Source organism: Haemorhous mexicanus, chromosome Z, assembly GCF_027477595.1.
Source record: "Haemorhous mexicanus isolate bHaeMex1 chromosome Z, bHaeMex1.pri, whole genome shotgun sequence".
Classification (NCBI taxonomy): Eukaryota; Metazoa; Chordata; class Aves; order Passeriformes; family Fringillidae; genus Haemorhous; species Haemorhous mexicanus.
Genome location: NC_082381.1, coordinates 84,919,519 through 84,931,667, shown reverse-complemented (window position 1 = coordinate 84,931,667; position 12,149 = coordinate 84,919,519). Strand labels below are relative to the sequence as shown.

Here is a 12,149-nt window from a genome sequence, read left to right as displayed (position 1 = left end):
TGAACCTGGCCTTGAGCTCTTCCAGGGATGGGGCAGCCACAGCTTCCCTGGACAACCTCTGCCAGGGTCTCTCCACCCTCATAGGAAACAATTTATTCCTAATATTTACTCTAAACTGATCATTTTGATAACCTATTATTTTTCATATTGAAGCTGTTCCCCTTTATCCTATCATAACATGGATCAGCTTGACCTGTCAGACCACTTCGAAGAGCTTTTGAAAATACCCATTAACTCCAAATGATGGTGTTTTGTCCTCAAGATATCATTGATACACCTTGATACTGGAATTTATGGGTGAGAAGCTGCTGATTAGATTCACCTATCCTGATATTATACCTATTCTAACACAATGCAAACAAGTCACAAATGAGAGGTTGCTCCATAGGATGAGTTAGGGAGCAGATGGAAGAAAACAGCCTTGAAGGGGTCAGTTGTCACTCTGGAAGAAAGATGGAGCCAGGCATGGACATGTCTCTAAGTGAGCCATCTTTCCTGCAGCAAGACTCCATTCCACTCTGACCAGCTACTGGTACCAAGGATGATTAAAGTGAGTAAAAGTGCACAAATATTGACCTTGAGACAATGCCATCAAAGCAAACCCAATTTTACCAAAACTGAGGACCCCAAAATCAATATTAAAGAACTCATGGGTGAGACTGTAGGCATGTGTGGATGCAATATCTGTAAATCTTCATGTTGCTTTTGAATGCTGGTCTAAAATATATTTAAATTTCAAATAGTGTTTGGGTTCAACACAATAGTAATGGCATAAAATGTGATGGCCTGTGATGCACAGGAGATCAGACTAGCTGCTTTAATATCTCATTAAGAATACATAAGCCATGAAAAATAAATCACTTTGGGGTAAATGATGCACTGTAACTAAGTTGCTCTACTTTTCTGCTTCCAGCAAATACATGTACTGTACCTTTGTACTTGCCTGCTAGATCTTTTCTGAAGCTCAGGCAGACTTATCATGGAGTTCAAGGGAGCCTAAGAAAGTCTGGGGGTAAGGCCTTTTAAAAAACATGCTCTTAATAGTTTCTGAAGTCATTTAAGTATGCATGTACTTCTGGTTACAGCTGAGATTCATTAAGACACTAAGGTACTCACATGAGGATCTTTTATCATATGTTTTTATTTTTTCTTTAAAAACGTGACAAGTGAAAGCCAAAAAGAGGTACAGAGTTGTAGTTTCTTCCTGACATACCTGATAGATCAGACAACACTTGATAAATATTGCCTCAACAAAACATGGTCAAATGTTTAAAGAACTGTTAAGCTTTACTGTGTGTGACTATACCTCAATAACAAGCTAATATGATGAAGAAGGACTTTGATACTTCCTAATACATACGTATAAAAAATCCATATATATTAGTATATATTTCCAGATACCTTCTACTGAAGTGTATCTTCTAAATTCTGAATATCAACTTTGGGAGTTGGAACTGGGTAATCTTTCAGGTCCCTTCCAACCCAAACCATTCTATGGCTCTATGACTAAACTCACTTGTTTTACAACCTTTATGATTAGTTAATTATTCCAGACGTCAAAATGAATGTCAAGATCTGAGCAATTTAGAGCCTGCCTTAAAACATATGACACTATATAAATATTAGCAACATGGTTACTTATTCTGCCTCTAGTTATAAAATATAGTCAACTCCTGCAGGGTGAGGTAGTGGTATTTTGTATTTTACCACTTTTCAGAATAGCTACTTTACATCATTTTCAAATGGTATTGTCTTAATTTTTTTTACTTCCTCAGTACAAAAGCCCATATCAAACTGAGACTGATGTACCACAAAATAATGCTACTCAGGGTGTTTTATTTCTGGAAATGGAAAAGAACCATGAGAGTGTCCAAAGTCCATGGACCACAGAGGTCTTCATTACTGGTGTAGTATGAGCTCCAACACTTAAGGCAGCTGCTTTAAGTGTTCCCACTGTCTGTTCAGAGCAATTGATGCAAAGAGAGAAAGAACTTTGGAAGTCTGGGTCAGACGAGGTGATTTTTCCTCCAAAAGAAATCTGCAAAGCTCCTGAGGGTGCTCATCAGTGTTAACAATGTGCTTGAACCCAGTCTTCTGTGATTGCCTTGATTGCCATGGGGGTACTGGTAAGGAAAACAGTGTTGGATGGTGTCAGTTGTCCAGTTCATGGTTAAAAGAGGCAGATAAAACTTGGTAAAACAACCCTGCATTAAACCAAATCTGCTGAAGCTGCCAAAGCAAACTAAGAGAGCCAAAACAAAGGGCACATCAACATAATGTACATATTGTGAGGATTCTTGAAGGTCAGAGCATGCTCTTTTACTTCTTAGTGACATATAATGCCAATATTTGTCAGACCTTGATGAAGACCAAAGCTCAGTCAGAAAAAAAAGCACTGCATGACATTTGTTCTCAGACCTCTACCTTTGAACAGCTTTTGTTGTAGGAACCTGGCTATGAACATAGTTTATGGCCAGAAAGAAAAATCTAGTCTGGGTGTGGAGGCAGGGAGAGGGCTTCATCTGAGCTGGTGAGCACTGATGAAAAAGTGACACAAAAATAGAATCTGCTCTCTCCACGGGCAACAAGTTAGTGGCAGGATTTATCCCAATTAAAATTTACTCTGAAAATCAACTAGAGAGTAAACTTAAAAACTATATGAATTTATTTGGATTTCATATTGATAGAATGTAATGGAAAAATGAGGAATTTAGTTTTAACAAGTTATCTAAACCCAATAGATTTTCCAAGTATTTGTCCATCTGTAAATCTTCAGGGTGCAGATCTTCATATAGACATTAATCTATCTAAAAATTCATTCTTTTGAATTAGGCTGATTAAATCTAAATTTAATCCACCCAACGTGAAGAGTTGATTGTTTTCTTCTTTTTTTTTTTTTTATTTTTTTTTATTTTTTACTTTGGTTTTTAATTAAGTTAAGAACAACTCAAATCACTTTTAGGGAAACCTCTGACTACATCTAGAATCAAATATTTTCACAGGTTGTGAGTGTTTGCATGTACTTGCACCTTTTGGATCACTTGCTTGTAAATGAGTGCATTTCAGAAAGGTTTTTAATTGACATTTCTTTTTTTAGTAATTTCTTTCTATGGAAACTGGTGGCAAATGACAATTTCTAATTTGATGGCATTAGAAGACAAGGTAAGCAATGAAAAAGTTGAGTTTAAAAACTTTAGGTATTGCAGGAATGCCATTGACAAAACAAATACTGTGAATTTGAAGATTTCCTTTTCTTATGATTTTTTTGTAAACTTTCTCAGCACTGCTAAAGAAATAAAATTATATAAAATGACATGAAATGGAATAAGATTAAAATAAAATAAAATTTTAAAATAAAATAAAAATAATAAAATAAAAAAAAATAAAATAAAGTGAAATTAAGTAAAATCCTTCATCTGTCCAGCAGGGGGACAATACAGAGGCTTGATTCTATTGGAGAAATACTCCAAAATTTTTATAAGAAATTTTTTTATATGAACTGTGTTCCCAGATTTTTAGTGATCTCAACATGAAGATGAATCTCCACATTATTTAGTAAAATCAAACCAAAGAAGCCCTCAAGTACCACAAACAGAATGAATTTTGTCTAAAATAGTAGAAATCCCATCGTACAAATTGATAAAATGATTTTACTTACTTTTTACTGAGGGAGCATTGGAGCAGGAAGGCCACTTAGGGATACCTCAAAGATGCTGGGTATGTGAGAGCTGAATGCTAACCTACTTTTCAGCTCTGTCAGAAAGTTTTTTAGAGGGTTCAGCTCGCAGGCAGACATCTAAATCTACTGTTTAGCTCCTCCACAATAATAAATAATCACAGAATATCTTTCATAGCTGTAAAAATAAATATTAAAAATACTTTTTTCTCGTCAGACTGATCTAGCATGGCTTCATTTCCCTTTCTAGCCTGTCTATGAAATAGTGCTGAATATATGGCCATAGTTATTTCTGCTTGTGCTTATATGTGTACCTGTAGCTGTCAAACTCACTTTTCCCAATTTTGGAGCTCATTAGTCACTTTTATCAAATCTGATCAGGGGTTTGAAAACTTTAATGAAAATAGTTGGTCCAAAAAGGAGCAAGAAAATATTAATCTCCTCAGCACATGTAAAAAAGCAGAGTTTCTTAAATCCTTCTGAAACAAGAAAGCACACAGAGGGAAGATGAGTACACATCTTAAACAAATGTGGTTGCATCTAGAAGATGAATTAATCCTTCAATCCAAAAGCAAAAAGATAAGTTCAGTGTATGTCAGAGACACTCTGACGTCAAAAATAGTTTGAAGATGAGTTCTCAATGATTTGATGCTGAAAGTTTCCTGGTATTTACAAGTGTTCAGTATTTCACAATATTTGGGTGTTTCATTAGGATTTTGCAGTGCAAATGAAGTAGAAGACACTTGAAAATATATCATTATCTGTGTCTATAATCCTGTGAGCAACAGGTTAATTAAGAAGCAAATCAACATCTTATCTCCAGATGCAGTTTTGGTAAATGCATTAAAAAGGCTGTAACAGACAAGAAAACATGTATAATAGTGATGGTAAATTTTCCAGGTAAATCTCTTTTCTTCATGAGCCATGATCAGTATTTTACCATTTCAGTTAAAAAATTACTCACAAGCATGGCAACAGGTTCTGACTGATGTCTCTCACCCTTTTGTCTCCTCTTTCCTCTGCCTAGCACTAAAATTTTCTTTTCCACTCTGGAAGCCAAGCAGAGTCGTATGTTACCTCTCAGATGCCACACCAGTTTAATCACATTGATAGAGGGCTATGCAATCAAAGTGACAGTGCAACGATGATTTGCATCATGCCTGACTCATTACTTTGTGAAGGATTTGGCATGCCAATCAATGCAAAATGATGTGCAGTCCCTTGAAAAATGACAGTAATCCATTTTCCACCATTTGGCAAGAGAAGTCCTTGACATACTTACAAGTTAGGGCCAAAGCCAAAAATTATTTGGCACGTTCCTCACTTTGCTGCCATTTTGCAAATCCTGAGTGTATTGATCAAAGCAGCAACTTTTTTTTTTTAATGTTAAAATCCTTATAAACTTTAGTATTTACTTTTGTTTTCCAGGAAAGCCCTTGAAGGTACAGATGTTCTGTGTGCTCGTGCTGAATTCTATTATGACATCAAGTGCTTCTAAATGAGCACTGCCAGTTGTTAACATCCTAATAATGCTAATAACATCCTGTGACAGAATTGATATCATCCTTCAAAAGCATCCTTGTCCAGTTCCAGGAGCAATTGTACTTACCTTCTGCAGAAAGCTTTACACAAGCCCTCGACCCTTCCTTAGGAAGTTGTTGGACAGAATTTTCACAACGCACCTGCATTCAGAACACATCTGCATGTGCCCAGCATGATGGTCTGCCCCATTCAACACCTATTTTGGTTTAAGTTGAGGAGTCTTCTTTTGGGGCTTAAAAGAAAATAAAGCACTGGTATCACCTGGAAAGCAATGGAGATTTCTCTGAACATCTCAAGAGCTGTGAAGACACAGCTGAGCACTCTGGAGATTCCATGCATGGATCCTGGTTCACGTCTAAATGCAGGCACCAGTGCTGGTTTGGATTTTGTGTTACTCTAGGCCTCCAATCCCTACACAACAAGACCATGTAGGCCACCAAAAAAACAGGAATATGTGTCAATTTTTATTTTAGGATGAGTTAAATGCCTTCTGAAATGTCTGCCTTAGTTCATTGATTCTAGAAATATTAAAAGTGATCAGGTTAACCTGTGACTCCACTCTTTTGCACTGGGATTAGAGGGGAAAATGTGTCCTCTGCTTCCTCTTCAGTGGCCTTAAATTTTTGCTTCTCCTTCTGTCCTGTGCATTTCAGGAAACTGATCTAAAAAAAGGTGAAAAAACAAAAAAAAATAATTAAGAGGAAAGCAGTACTTTTTTCTGATTTTTTTTGTCATTTTTTCAGATGCAGAAACATTTTACTTGAATTGGTTTTTACCTTGACAAATAGTCCAGACAGTATAATTAATACAGAAATTCAGTGCAATGTTGGGTCAGAAAAAGTAAATAATAGTACAGTGTATCTGAAAACAGTATTAATGTTCAAGTGAAATTTAGTTTTAGATGAGACAGATAAGTATATATGGTGTGATTAGTTTTGCTGAGAATTCCTTTCTTTCATCTTTTTTAATGAATATTCTCTTCGTGTGAGTAAACATAGTATTTATTTATGTGTATTTTAAGTCTAAAATGGAAAACTCTGTCATTTATATGGGAAAATGATCTGGTGAAATCTGTCTATTACTAGGAAAATTCTTTGTATATATGCATATACAGTCAGCAAATGGAGCTATGTGCATGCTAAATGTGATATTTATTAAATTCTCTTATTGTTAAAGCAGAGAGATGTTATTCCCTACTTACATTCACTTGCTGTCATTGGTTTACAAGTCTAGTTTTGAGACGTGGTATTTTTAGGTTGTTGCTCTGCAGTGATGATTTTAAAATAAATACTATCAGGCAGCTTTACAAAACAAGTGAGTGAGAGCAAAACATACTTTTTTCAGTTGTAGACAGTTATTGCCACATTACTTTCCACCATAAATAATAGAAAGCAGGCTGAGTTTTGCGTTTTAGTTTTAGTATATATAAATATTATGAAGGAGAACATCTGCAACAAATTTTTTACAAGAAACTCGGAAAAGTACTAAAAATGTTTTGAAAATTAAGCATTTAAAGACAACAGAGGAGGCAGAAAGAACAGAATATTGACAGGCTTAATAATTTTTTTCCCTAAATATGCATAGCTGTGCAAAACTTGAAGCTGAAACTTTTTGTAAGAAGGAATAGAAAGTTTCAAAAATAAAGCTTTCGAGGCTCACAGTAGGTTTTTCTCCAATTCTTTCTCTTTTCCTTTTCCAGTTAGATCAAGAGTTCTATTCTCAATGGCAACACAGAACCAACCATGTGTAACACAGTTAAAAAAATGCACATACAACTCCAGTGTTGACAGTTCTGGTTCAAGTATCCATTTTACCTGGTTCAAGTCCAGATCCTGAATATCATGAATTTCCATTTCCCACGTACATGCTGACTTCAGGGTTAGTGGGAATTCAATATATGTAAGCTTCTCCCATGCTGTGGTTTATATTTTTCTCCACCAAAAAAAAAAAAAAAAAAAAAAGAAAAAAAGAAGAAAAAAAGCTTCAAGACAGCTTGTATTTCCTGTTAAAAATGTTGAAAATGTCTTAAGGGCAAAAACCTGTTTCTCTCCTAGATCTTCGTATTGATTTATTAAAATATATAGGTCTGTTCTGCACAGGCTGAACTTATACATCATTGGAGATAAATAATACTGCAAAGAGCTTATAGTATAAACAAGCCAGATGAATGGAAAAAGAAAATATTGTCCCTACATAATAAATGGGAGTTTGAAAGCAAACAGTCTGCCTAAGGAAGTCTGGCTGACTGCTGAACTGGAATCTTTTTATCCAGAATCCTGATGTCTCCAACACAAAGCTGTCATCTCTTGTGCAAAGCCTGTAACCCTAGGTTTGATATACAGGTCTAGCTGAACTTTTTTGAAGAGTAAATAAAATCAATCTATTCTACTCAGTCTCTATGGCATTATACAGAAGAATTCTGATTTTGCATATTGGATATATCATGTTGTCACTAAAGCAACTTGAGCATTTTTATCTACCCTCTTTGCCAGATGATTGTAAGTTCGCAGAGAAATCAGAGGCAATATTTATTGCTTGAGTAATGACATTCATTAAACCTGACCAACTTCCCCAAATTTAGACAAGTTCTGTATTCCATGTGGCTGACAGGTAGTCATAATGCTAATTTGGTGCTGTGATGTGAATTTATTGCTCACGCATCACAGAGGACTGATACTTACATACAATGGAAAGAAGGAAAATTAGAAAATTAATTCTTTGAGTAGTCCAACATGTATTAAGAGTCTTATCATCTGTCTTTATATTTTCAGTTTGCCCATACTTTGTGCTCTACAAGACCCGAAGTGAAAAGGCATAAGTAGAAATGGACCACTCAAGTACAGAATGTGGCCAAACCTCTTTCCCTGTTAGAAAAAAGGAGTGTTATTACAAACTGTTTCATAGGCTTAGCCAGAATATTTTTGTATTGCCTTGCATAAACTCCCTTTGTTTCTCCCTTGTAAAAGGACATTGACAAGCCAGAATCCTCTTAATCCAGCACTTCTGGATTTCAGCATTTGTGCAGTTACATCTTGTTTTATACAAAGGAAAATAAATGATGACAAATGAATTACAAGGCAGTAAATCAACTGAGTACTTCTGCTGAGATTCATCTCAGGGAGATTGCAGAACAGCAGTGTTGACAAAATCTGGATGGAAATACAGAATACTTTTGTCTGATAATTCATGTTTTCTATCATCAGTCTGAGGAAAGTTTGGAGTACAGTGCTTTGTCAGCATAATTTTTTGATGCATAAGTATTTGAAAGACATTGTCATAATGGTGGTTTTATTCATATGGAGATTGAATGAAATTGGGTAATCCTGGAGCCCTAAAACATCACAAAACCTGATCAGATTTACTTTTGTCCCCGAAACACAAAAGTCTTGTAACTTCCAAGGAAAGGTGGAACTTTAATGTTCCTAGGCTATCAATAAAGCCCAAAATTAGATCCCTGTATGGGGTAATCTGTGCTCTGACTATGAATCACTGTGGCTACTTCTGTGCCAGGGGGTTCCCAAATCCCAGAGGCAGATTCAGAGTCTGGGTGGTACAAAAGATGTATTTTAATCACCAACAGTGAATGAACATCACTGCAAACTCTTCTCAGCTGCAGCTGTCTTCAGTTGCAATCTATATACAGGCAGAAGTGCTGAAGATGTTTATGGCTTTTCCATCTTAGTCTGGGTTTCATTGGATTTTGCTGTAGCGAAAGAAATGCTTGAAAAAAGGATCTGGCAATTAACATGCCCAAGGAAAAAAACACCAAACCCTCATCAAATGAAAAAACAAAGGAGGAGGGTGGCCAGGCACTGAACAGTCTTCCCAAGGCAGTGATCACAGTCCCAGGTCTGATAGATTCAGGAAGAGTTTGGGCAACACTCTTCAGCACATGTTGTGAGTCTTGGGTTGTCCTGTTTGGGACCAGGAGTTGGGTTTAGTGATCCTTGCAGGTCCCCTCCAACTCAGGTTATTCTATGATTAAAAGAGGCATCAAAGGCATCATCAGCTGGTAGGAAATGTCAGTGCAGACATGTATCCCTTGTCCTTTCAAAGAAGCAGCCTCTTCCTGCTGGACTAACAGAGCATGATCTGGCTCATGAAAGACTGTTGGTGTCTCAGTTTGCCTTTGGTGCTTTTTAACGAGTGACTGCAGAACTCTCCACAAGGAAAGGCAGAGCCAGGGCTGTTCAAACCCTTTGTCCAATCTCTAGCTTGGATTTTCAGCTGAATGTACTCGGGGGACATCCTCAGCAGGAGAAATGGCTCCATCTAAAGCCTCACCTCACCTGGGAGAATATCTTCTTAGCATCCCACTGTGGTTACTGGCTCCCCTGGGGCACAGTGGAGCCAGTTTCACTTAAATTGTCAGCAATGGGGCTTTCTGCAAGGGCACTTTCAGGGTGGAAAGGCACAGAGAGAAAGAGAGGTGGTGATGTTTTACAAAGCTCAGCATGGTCAAGAAGGTGAAGAAACATTGACCACACATGTGGAAAGTAGCAGAAGTTGAGATAGGGGGTTATAGCTGCAGTATAAGCAAGTATCTTAGTCACAGAGCAGGAAAGCAGAGTTTTTTCAGCCTGTGGTTTTATGATGGTTTGATGGTTCTCATTAAAAGCCAAAATCCATTCCACAAATGTAGTATCTTGACACAAGAGATGCACTGCCCAAGAATGTGATAAGTCTGTTTGAAATTATCTCTATATTCTAGCAGTTCTTCCTACCTAGCTATGATAAATACTTCCAGCCTGAACTTCATTCCACATTTTTACTTTTTTTTTTTTTACCCTGGAAATGTGATAATAATTCTCTATTCTTCACGGCGGTCTGCCTGAGACAGGTATTTTAAAGTCAATGATTTCAGGGGGCAAAGTCAGATAAGCTAACCACTGTTATACTAATTCTAGTTCTACAAAAGTATACTCAGGTTGTGGGATATGAGAATAGACTGTTGACTTCAGAAAGACTTGGGCGCCCCATTGAAATTGAGGCTATAAAATTGAATATATTGTTAACACGACTTTAGTTTGGATTCAGACTAAATTCCCTTTTGTTCTGTCATTGTTATAAATTTCATTCAGTAAAATCAGTCATGCAGCTATTGGTTGGTGAAGAAGAAAATCGTATTTAAAAATAGAGGATTAAATTAGGGGAAAAAAAGTTGCACCAAGGGAGTGTAATAGTAAAATAATAATAATAAAAACACCTGCAAATAAATAACAGCCAACCAGAAACAGAATTTTAAAACATAATTGGAATTAAAAGAAATAAATGTGTTTCGCTCTTATCTAATCTATCACTAGAACAGTAATGTGGTCTCTGAATTAAAACATGTAGTTGGGTGAGAACAAATCCATCCTTACTGTGACTCCATTAACACCAAGTGTTACACTATGTGGGCTTTGACAGGAATATGCATGACTACCTGAGGCAGGAATATGAATTCAGTAATGGGCCAAATCCTGTCAATGACTCTTTTTCATTAGCTGGAGTTGGGTCTAGGCACCAGCAATTTTAGACCTGAAGGAGACTTGGAATAAATTGGTGGCATTACTCCTGCGGAAAACTGAGGAATTGTGGTGTGATTAAGCAATGTATTACACAGAAAATCGGTGGCAAAGTTGTGAACTGATCCTAGATCAGGTACCTGTCACCTGCCTTCTTAAACACAGGAAAACCTGCCTCCTCAGGGTACCCAGGGTGGTTCCTCCCAGCCTCTGTTTGCCTTAGGTATTTAGATTGTTAATCCAACAGTGCCATGACTGTCCTTTGACGTGTGTTTGTAGAGCGTTTGACACAAAACACCCTGTCTTGGAGGGGCCTTCATGGCTGCAGTGCAAATAGTGCTAATAACATTAATAATGCTGCAAATAACGGCCCGAAAAGTGGCAGTGTAAATATTTGCATTATGTGCAGGGACAGTGTATGTGTTACAGATGAAGAGAAGCGTTTGTGTCAGGCAAAGCAGGTGTTTGACCTGGGATTTTCAGAGCCTGCAAAGGTGCTGTCCCTGCAGTGCCAGGGCATGAAAAACCACTCAGTTTGTAAATACTCAATGCATTCACCAAATGCTGCTATCTGTGAATCATCACCACATTTCCACTATGAGATCTGTACAAACTCCCTCTTTGGGAGAGTGGCTCATCACATTTTTGTGTCTCCATTTCCCTAACTGTAGGTCAGAAACAACCACACTTACCTGATGCAGTTGAAAAAAAAGAAAACGGGAACTAATTTGGACCAGCTGTTTTGCAAATGACTGCACGAATGTGGCTCTGTTAAGTACAAAATTTTATTAACAGGTAGGAAAAAAAAGAACTTTTAATTTACCATCAAAGTATACCAATTTCTTTAAATCGCATTCAATTACTTCTTGATGGGTAAAGCTCCTTTTTTCCATTCCCATTTCTGGATTCTCATCCTTCCCATATCAAAATCCACTCTAATTCTTCTACTGTGGAGCTTTAAAAATAAGCTGGGGAGTCATAAAAACTATCCCTCTCCAGATTCTATAGGCAGCCTAATAGAAAACAATTAGCTTGAACAATAAAAACACCAAATAACATTTGGGACATAAATATTTTCATCAGAGATGCACCTCATCATTGCAAAGAGTTGTGCAAGTCAGCAGACCTGAGTGATTGTGGAACCTCTGCTGCACTCCCTTTACACCATCAAAGACCTGAAAGCATCTTGAGACACGAACTGTTTTGTAAGCCAAGGTAGGAAGAGGAGCAGGAGAGGGTTACTGACAACCCTCTGTTGTACTACTGTGCCCTGGCTTCCATGATACGCTCTTAATAAAACAAAAGGGAACCTTACGATAAAAATATCTCCCCGTTTTATAATGTAAAATACAAGCAATTTTATCAGCATTAACGCTGATTGGCTTCCATTAGCCTCTTGCCTTCTAATAAAATTTATGATACCT

At 37.1% G+C, this 12,149-nt stretch overlaps 1 long non-coding RNA gene across 1 annotated transcript; it reads right to left on the bottom strand.

Moving 5' to 3' along the window:
- Nucleotides 1–1,172: 1,172 nt before the first annotated feature.
- On the bottom strand, nt 1,173–11,587 carry LOC132322285 (uncharacterized). Its single transcript, XR_009485076.1, has 3 exons — nt 7,033–11,587; nt 5,766–5,880; nt 1,173–2,123 (listed from the first exon to the last, which is right to left on the bottom strand). It is a non-coding gene; the product is annotated as an uncharacterized LOC132322285 (long non-coding RNA).
- Between the last annotated feature and the right edge of the window lie 562 nt (nt 11,588–12,149).